Consider the following 8807-nt stretch of genomic DNA (forward strand, 5'->3'; position numbering starts at 1 on the left):
GGAGCCCTCTGCGTGGTTGAGCTTCGGTGGAATTTCGGGGCTCTTGGCTGCCAGCCGCGCTTGCCTGGTAGCAACAGAAACCAGTCCCTCTCACCTCGGTGGTAAGTCTTAGAGCATGAAAGTCCGTGGGCCCGACCGGGTGGACTTTGGTTTGAGAGTGGAACTGAGTAATGGGGGCGGCGCGGCCGAACGCGCTCCCAGCCGCCTAGCGAGAATGCTACCTTGTTTCCCGGGGAGCACGGGAGTGTGTCTAGGAGGGGAGGCCAGGGTTCCTCCTCGAGTCCTGTCCTGAACAAAAGAAAACGAGGTGGGTGGTGCTTGAACGGCCCTGTTTACTCTGCAGATAGCCAGACTAGTAGGACTCCGGCGCGCCCTGTTTATCTTGATTGACTCTGCCTGAAGGCAAGCGTTAATCCCGTCCAACCTGTATCACAGCGAAGAGCTCGTTCGAGAGCGCTTTTTGGAAATGGAGATTCTTAGCCCCCACCCAGATCTGTTTTAGGGTCGCTGTTTTAATTATCTAGGTAGACCGCGTGCAAGCTCGCTCGGAAAACCTCCCGGTCCAGTCACCTGGGGGAGCTGAGCAGCCCTCCCCGCCCCCAGCGGTTTCCTGGTGCTGAGGGCGGGGAGACCAGACCCTCTGCGTGCGTTGGCGGTGCGCTGTGGCCGTAGTCTACAGGCTCACAGCGGCTGGTCCATTGGGGTAAATGGGTGTACGTGGGTCTGGCTGCCAGCTTGTGCATGTCCCCAGAGGCCTCAGGGTGTTGGTCTGTGGATCACGCAGGGATAAACTAGGGCAGAAGTGGATCAGATCATTAAGATGACTGGGTTCCACCCTTTAGATCCTTCAACAAGACGATTTCTTGAACCCTTTTGAAAACCTGATTCCAGAGTACTTGAAATTATTTCACCCCTGAATAGGTTTCCTAATAAATGTAATGTTTTCCATTTGTACGCCCCCCAAGAGTTTATGTTATAATCACTGGAAGTTTGCAAGACAAGGCAGATGTAGTTGTCTTCATTTTAAGACGTCAGGTTCAGCAAAATTAGTTGATTTTACTAATTCCACATTTCCAAAACTCATGCAGCTTATTAGTTCTCAGAATTCCATAGCCCTCAGTCCGTGTCCTAGTCCTTTGGGGCAGCGTTATTACTGGGATGTTGGTGATCTAGTGATTGTGAAGTATTTTTTAGTGAAGCATATTTCAAAGAAGTTACCCAATAAAACTGGAAGTGTCTTTTGGATGTGTCTCCACACTGCTTACAGAGGTGTTCCTGTAACAATTTCTAGCAAGCACCGTTGCCCCATGCCCGTGCTATCGCAGTGAAAGAGGGGTCTTAAGGTCAAATCCCCTGTGGTTGTCACTTCTCCCCCACCCACCTACTTCCCAAGTGCCCTGCCCCTGATGTTTAAATTTCCTCCCAGCACTTAGGGTCCTCAGTGTAGAAACTCAGGAATTGGGCAGAGGCGAGCGGATCACCTGACGTCAGGCATATTCAGGACCAGCCTGGCCAACACAGTGAAATTTTGTTTCTACTAAAAATACAAAAATTAGCTGCGTGTGGTGACTCACGCCTGTAATACTAGCTACTGAGGCAAGAGAATCTCATCAAGTAAATCTCATCAAGATCAATAAGGCCTTTCCCTTTTGTTGTGCTCTGTATTGCCCTGTGAAAAGATAATACTTCCAAAATGCTGTTAGGCGGATGGGGTGTGAGATATAATTTAAACCCAGGGGCTATGTAAAGGGCTTCCCGGGCTATATATCCTGTCCTTACCTGGAGTTCTGATCCCAGAGCCAGTACCCAGGATCTTCAGACCATACAGCCAATATCGCTCTGTTTTTTTAGGACAGTTCATTACCATCCAGAAGTGTCTCCCATTGAAGGCATCCGCGGTTGTTTTTAAGGTGAGCTATTTTAAGAAGAGCCCTTTTTCAGCTGCAGTATTTATATTTGTTATACTCAAATTTGCTTAGCAGCTTGGAGTGAAAAAAGTTTTGTCACAAACTTTAACCTTGAGCAGGACACCACAGGGCTCTTTTCAGCTTGAGTTTTAGTTAATGAAAAGCCTTAGGACTTCTGAGAAATGGAAAAGAAAACCAATTCTGGAGTAAAAATAAGCAGTAAGTGTGTACACATGTGTTTTGGAAAGGAATGGTCTCTTCACCTTGCCTTCAGAGAGGAAGTCATTTTGCTTCTGAAACATTTCCTGGTGCAAAACACGACATGTAAGAGATTAGGCATTTTAAGTAATTCTTCTATGAAATGTGTTTTTTTGTTTTTGTTTTTTGATGCTGCTTGTATGTCTTTTTCAGCCTAGCCAGGCAGGCTACTGCATTCTTGAGGAAGGTGTTGACCCCCCCTGCACATGGGCAGCAGTTAATCCTGGCTAATCTTGGGCCAGCTGGGTAAAGCCTGTGCTGAGGATGGGGTCATGGTGACCAACAAAACAGGCACAAGTGTCTCCCCAATAGGCTCCCATTGTGGGTTTGAAGACCCCTTTAACAACACAGCAAGAGTGCTGTGGTAGTGTAGAGCATGAGACTTAATTTGGATAACGTGAAGACATTTGAGAAAGGTGGTGTATTTGAGCTTAGACCTTAAGGATTAGTGGGATTTAGGTAGACAGAAGGTTGAACAGAGTATATTTGGGGAGAGAATTAACCATGAGTGTCAACTATGTGCGTCACATCCCTGAAGGAGCAGAGAGCTTGGCACATTCCAGGAGAAAAAAGGAAGTGAAGTGAGCTTAGGTAGAAGAGTGTTGCAGGCAAAAGTTGCAAGGCCTGAGGGACCCAACTGGTCCTTGTTCTGAGGTCCATGGGAAACCACTGAGGACTTGGAAGCAGGACAGTGATGAGTTTTAAAAGTACACCTGAGCCGTAGATGGGCTTGCAGTAAGGCTTAGCCACTATGCTTGGAAAACATGGGTTTTTTTGTTTGTTTTTTGTTTTGTTTTGTTTTGTTTTTTTGTGGAGATGGAGTTTTGCTCCTGTTGCCCAGGTTGGAGTGCAGTGACACGATTTTGGCTCACTGTAACCTCTGTCTCCTGGATTCAAGCGATTCTCCTGCCTTAGCCTTTCTGAGTAGCTGGGATTACAGGCATGCACCACCACGCCTGGCTAATTTTGTATTTTTAGTAGAGATGAGGTGTCTCCATGTTGGTCAGGCTGGTCTTGAACTCCTGACTTCAGGTGACCCGCCCGCCTCCCAAAGTGCTGGGGATTACAGGCCTATGCTTGGAATACTTTAAAAAGAGATCAGTAGCCTGGAATTGGCGGTTTGTACATACAGGAATTAGAATAGGAGAAATACAGTATGAGATAAAATGACGATAACTCACAAAGAAAAGAATTACTGAGTTCATAAGCTGCCATTACAATGTGTTAGGAACAGTGTAGAGCTGTGAGGCACCTTTATTGCTGAGGAAGTCAAGGAGTTGAATAGGATTTAGGGATGAGGATACTGTGGAGAATGGGATCACCCAAGGGAGTTGCTGAGTTGATTGGATTTGAGGGCTTGAGAGAAGGTCAGGGATTACTCCATTTTCCTTCTAGGGCCTCTGGGTGCAGATAGGGGCAGTCAGTGTGACAGAAGAGAGAATATGAGGTTCAGTTGTGGCACAGAGGAGTAGAGTTGTATCTACCCGTCTGGGCTTCAGGGAGCCAAAGACTGGAGGCTTGCATATATCTTCTGACACTGGAGATGATTATGGAGACCCTGGGAGCAGGTGGGGCCACTGGGAAGAGGACTGGGCCCAAGCCCAATTCCCTATGGTTAAGGAAGGACTCAGAGACTAAGAGTGTCTAAGGAATTGACCGGAAAACCAAGAGTAATTGCCAACAGGAGTGAAAGAGAGAGGATTTCCGGGAAGGAATGGTTAAGATGAAGATGAAAACATTTGCTCTTTTTCTTGCCGTGAAGATCTGTATAGTAGGATCATGTAGTTTTTTTTAATTTGTTTTTGACACAAGTCTCGCTCTGTCACCGAGGCTGCAGTGCAGTGGCACGATCTGGACGATCTCAGCTCACTGCAACCTCTGCCTTCCCGGTTCAAGCGATTCTCCTGCTTCCGCGTCCAGAGTAGCTGGGATTACAGGTGCCCGCCACATGCCCGGCTAAATTTATTTATTTATTTATTTTTGATAGTCTTGCTGTTTCGCCCAGGCTGGAGTGCAGTGACGCAATCTTGGCTCACTGCAAGCTCCGCCTCCCAGGTTCATGCCATTCTCCTGCCTCAGCCTCCCGAGTAGCTGAGACTGCAGGCACCCGCCACCACACCTGGCTAATTTTTTGTATTTTTAGTGGAGATGGGGTTTCACTATGTTGGCTAGGCTGGTCTGGAACTCCTGACCTCAAGTGATCTGCCTGCCTTAGCCACCCCAAAGTGTTGGGATTACAGTCGTGAGCCACTGCGCTCAGCATAGGTGTCCACCACTATGCTCGGCTAATTTTGTATTTTTGGTAGAGGCAGGATTTCACCATTTTGATCAGGCTGGTCTTGAACTCCGGACTCTGGTGAGCCACCACTCTTGACCTTGATCATGCAGTTTTAATGGTGGGGAGTAGAAGTGACAGTAGAGACCTTTTGACAAGATTTTACTGAACAAATCAACAAGTAGCTAGAGACAAAGTTGGCACAGGGGAGGTATGGCATGATTGGGTAGAACTGAGCATGTTTAATTACCAAGTAGACAGTGCTCAGTGGAGAAAGGGGAGAGAAAGAAAAAAGCATGGACCCAGGGTATGTGAGGTTGGACCCAGAGCAGAGCTGTTCATAATGTCCGTTGTAAGGGGCCCACTACTTGATTACAAACTCCTAGACTCTGACTTAACTTCACGAAGTCCGCTTCCGAGAGTAATGTCGACCAGCTGGAGAGGAGGTGAGAATCTGTAAGGCTGCCCCAGACATCTGAAGGGCTTTGGACAAGCTTCTTTGAGACAGAGTCTCACTCTGTCGCCCAGGCTGGAGTGCAGTGATGTGATCTTGGCTCACTGCAACCTCTGCCTCCCAGGTTCAAGCGATGCTCCTGCCTCAGCCTCCCAAGTAGCTGGGACTACAGGCACCTGCCACCACGCCAGGCTAATTTTTTGTATTTTTAGTCGAGACAGGGTTTCACCGCGTTAGCCAGGATGGTCTCGATCTCCTGACCTCGTGATCCACCCACCTCAGCCTCCCGAAGTGCTGGGATTACAGGCGTGAGCCACCACACCCAGTCTAGTGTTTTGTATTTTTGGTTGAGGCACGGTATTGTCAATTGGCCAGGCTGGTCTGGAACTCGTGACCTCAAGTGATCCCACCTACCTCGGCCTCCCAAAGTGCTAGGATTATAGGTTGGAGCCACTGTGCCCGGCCTCACCCTGATTTTCTATGGTATTTAACAACTTGAGGGCAACATTAGCCACCAGAGAACATTTGGGAATGTCTGGAGACATTTGGTTGTCAGAACAGGAGGTGTAGGGTGCTGCTGGCATCTAGTGGGCAGAGACCAGGCATGCAGCTAAACACCCTACAGTGCCTGGGCCTGCCCCCAGACCACAAAGAACTGTCTGGTCCAAAATGTCAGTAGTCCTGAGGCTGAGAAATCGCAGCCTAGAGGCACGATTTGGCCTGTCTGTGTGCAGCTGAGCCACTCAATACATCCGTGGAGTAGTCAGATATTTGTTTGGAATCTTACAGAGAGCTCTGGTTTTACTGGGTGCGTACAGTTAAGGAAGAAGTTCATTGAATGAATTCCATGTATTGTGAGGAAGGAATGTAAAATGATACTTGCTCTAAGCTGGATTATGAAGAATGAGGAGAGAATGAGAGGCTGTGTGGATAAGGAAGCCAGGGTCTCTACAAAGGAGGGGGATGTGATTAAGATGGGGTTTCCTGCAGGGAATGGTGAAATCATTGGAGGTGTAGCGTCCAGGAGAAACTTGTCTTCAGATAGTTTCCATGTTTGAGGAGCAAGACCAGGGTATGGTCAAAAACAAAAGGACAAGGTGGTGCCTAGGCTGACCGGGTGTTAGGAGTGGAATTGCATAAGGAGCCCCACCTGTAATTGTGCAATCCCGGACCCATTATCCCAAGAGACACAATACAAACTTCCCCTGACTTTCCAAGGAGGAGCTTGTGAGCTGTTAGCACAGAATTCCCTCCATGGGCAGAAGAGGAAGAAGCTGCTGTGACCTTGCTCTGCCAGGTCAGCATGTTGCGGTGGCCGTGTGCTGCTGCAGGGGATTTAGATAAGGCCTGGGGAGGCAAAGACCATTACATTCTAAGGTGGAGGCTAAACCCTGGTGTTTGTTGCAGACCCAAAGCACAGTTTGAGAATTGGAGATAGGATTATTTATGCCCAATCCTTTGCCCTTCAGGATTATTTTATAAAAGTTGATTGAGTTGATGTACATAGTCAGTACATTTGAGGTAGGCAATGAGCAATCCAGGTTAGGCTCCCCTTGACTCTCTCCCAGAGGCTTCCATGTTCCACTCATTAGCAAGGGTGACATCTTTTACTTAGGCTGTATACTTTCAAAGCCCTTGCATTCCAAATCACAGTTCATGAGTAAATGCCGGGTATTTGGTTGTGGTGATGTGTTCAGGATATCCCATACTGTTCTGTTTCATTTGTGCCATTAATGCTTGTTATTGGGAGAGGAGACTTGTCTTGTTATCTTTATAATCTGGTGTAGACACAGGCAAATTTAAAAGATTTACACAATTATCCTTTTAGACATTGTCAATTTGAAATAACGAAGCACTGTATGATAAATGTCATCTGCAATGGCTACATCAAACTTTAAAATTACTAATATGATCAGTCAAAATGGTAACTACTTGTTACTAATTTAGTTTTCCCTGAAGCTAGTGCAGTTGAGCATTTCATTTATTATGAATTTGCTTTTCCTTTTCTTAAATTGCACTTACCTGTACTTTTTGTCTGTTTTTTAAATTGTGGGGTTTTTTTAATGGAACATTTTTCCCCACATGATGAGCCCATATTTCTTGAAAAGACCAGCAGCTTATACCTATTATGCTTGATGTAAAATGACACTTTGAAACATTAGATTTCCAGCTGTGCATAGTGGCGCATGCCTGTGATCCCAGCACTTTGGGCAGCTAAGGCAGGCGGATCACCTGAGGCCAGGAATTAAAGACCAGCCTGGCCAACATGGTGAAACCCCGTATCTACTAAAAATACAAAAAATTAGCTGGGTGTGGTGGCCTGTAATCCCAGCTACTCAGGAGACCGACACAGTAGAATTTCTTGAACCTGGGAGGCGGAGGTTGCAGTGAGCTGAGATCGTGCCGTTACTCTCCAGCCTGGGTGACAGATTGAGACTGTCTCAAAACAAAAAAAATTATCTGGGCATGGTGGCACACACCTGTAATCCCAGCTATTCACGAGTCTGAGGGGAGAGAACCACTGGAATCTGGGAGGCGGAGGTTGCAGTGAGATGAGATTCGCCACTGCACTCCAGCCTGGGAGACAGAGCAAGACTCCGTCTCAAAAAAAAAAAGCTGGGGGGAGTGGATCACCTAAAGTTGGGAGTTAGAGACCAGCCTGACCAACACGGAGAAACCCCGTCTCTACTTAAAACAAAAAAAAAAAATTAGCTTGGCGTGCATGCCTGTAATCCCAGCTACTCGAGAGGCTGAGGCAGGAAAATCGCTTGAACTAGGGAGGTGGAGGTTGCAGTGAGCCAAGATCGTGCCACTGCACTCCATCCTGGGCAACAAGAGTGAAACTCTGTCTCAAAAAAAAAAAGAAAAAGAAAAAGATTTCCATATACTCCTGTGCTCATTTTGAGCATCACGTTTGACATTGTCCATATAAAAATACGTCTTTGGCCCCATAACACTGCAGTATTTTTCTTGCTTATGGCTATGTTGTATACCCTGGCGTCTGGGTCAGCTGCTGCTCTTTCTCAGAAGACTGCCTTCCGGTGTGTGGTTGGCCTTACTTGAGTTTGGACTTCCAGGTGCCATGTACCACCCTGGTGGGAAGGGCATTTCTCAGCCCTCTTGTGATTGCCCTTTCTTCCTGGTGCCCTCTTCCAGATCTTAAAGCAAAAGACAGTAATTCTGCTATATTTTATGTGAACCGGTGAATCTGGTATTTAGTTTGAAGTGACGATTTAGGAGCAAAATCATACCTCTGTAGACACTGGAAGCCATTGCTGTCTTGTATCCTGGCAACATGACTGCCAATGAGAAAATTAGAAAATCTTACCCTATGTTGTGGTTTAAAAACAGCCTGCTATGTTCCCATCCCTTCTCATGAAAGTAAAAGTATCCTACCATAAACAATCAAATTTACTAAATTTACTGTTTAACCAAATGTAAGGCCTATAGTTTAGGAAGAAGAAGTGAGGTGCTCTTATGAGTGAACTGCCACATAATTATCATGACAAACGTGGAATAAATGTAACAAGGAAATGCGCTTGCTCTCACCTGACTGAAATTTACATTTCTCTCTGTTCAAGGCACCATGTTCACATGCATCGTCCTGTCTTGTAAACTCCTCATTTGTTTTTCAAACTGCCTATGAGTGATCCTGTAATTTTTTGAGAAACCTGGAGTTAAATCTTAGCTCTCAATTGTATTTGGTATATTTCTTAATGTCTTGCTACCTCTCTCATCTGTAAAATGGGGAAAATTTCTGTTGCATACTTTTGTTGTGCATATTAAATAAATTTGTCTTTTTTTTTTTTCCAGCCACAAAAAAGCCACACCCAAGATCACCTGACACCCACCCTGTCAAGTGTCCATGATGCTGGGCCCTGAGGGAGGTGAAGGCTTTGTGGTCAAGCTCCGT

At 46.4% G+C, this 8807-nt stretch overlaps 1 long non-coding RNA gene across 1 annotated transcript; it reads left to right on the top strand.

Annotated features, from left to right (window-relative positions):
• Window positions 1-8807, top strand: LOC105520185. The gene is made up of 3 exons (XR_001003081.1): window positions 1-101; window positions 1852-1910; window positions 8708-8807. It is a non-coding gene; the product is annotated as an uncharacterized LOC105520185 (long non-coding RNA).

The sequence above is a fragment of the Colobus angolensis genome, unplaced genomic scaffold, assembly GCF_000951035.1.
Source record: "Colobus angolensis palliatus isolate OR3802 unplaced genomic scaffold, Cang.pa_1.0 Scaffold370, whole genome shotgun sequence".
Classification (NCBI taxonomy): domain Eukaryota; kingdom Metazoa; phylum Chordata; class Mammalia; order Primates; family Cercopithecidae; genus Colobus; species Colobus angolensis.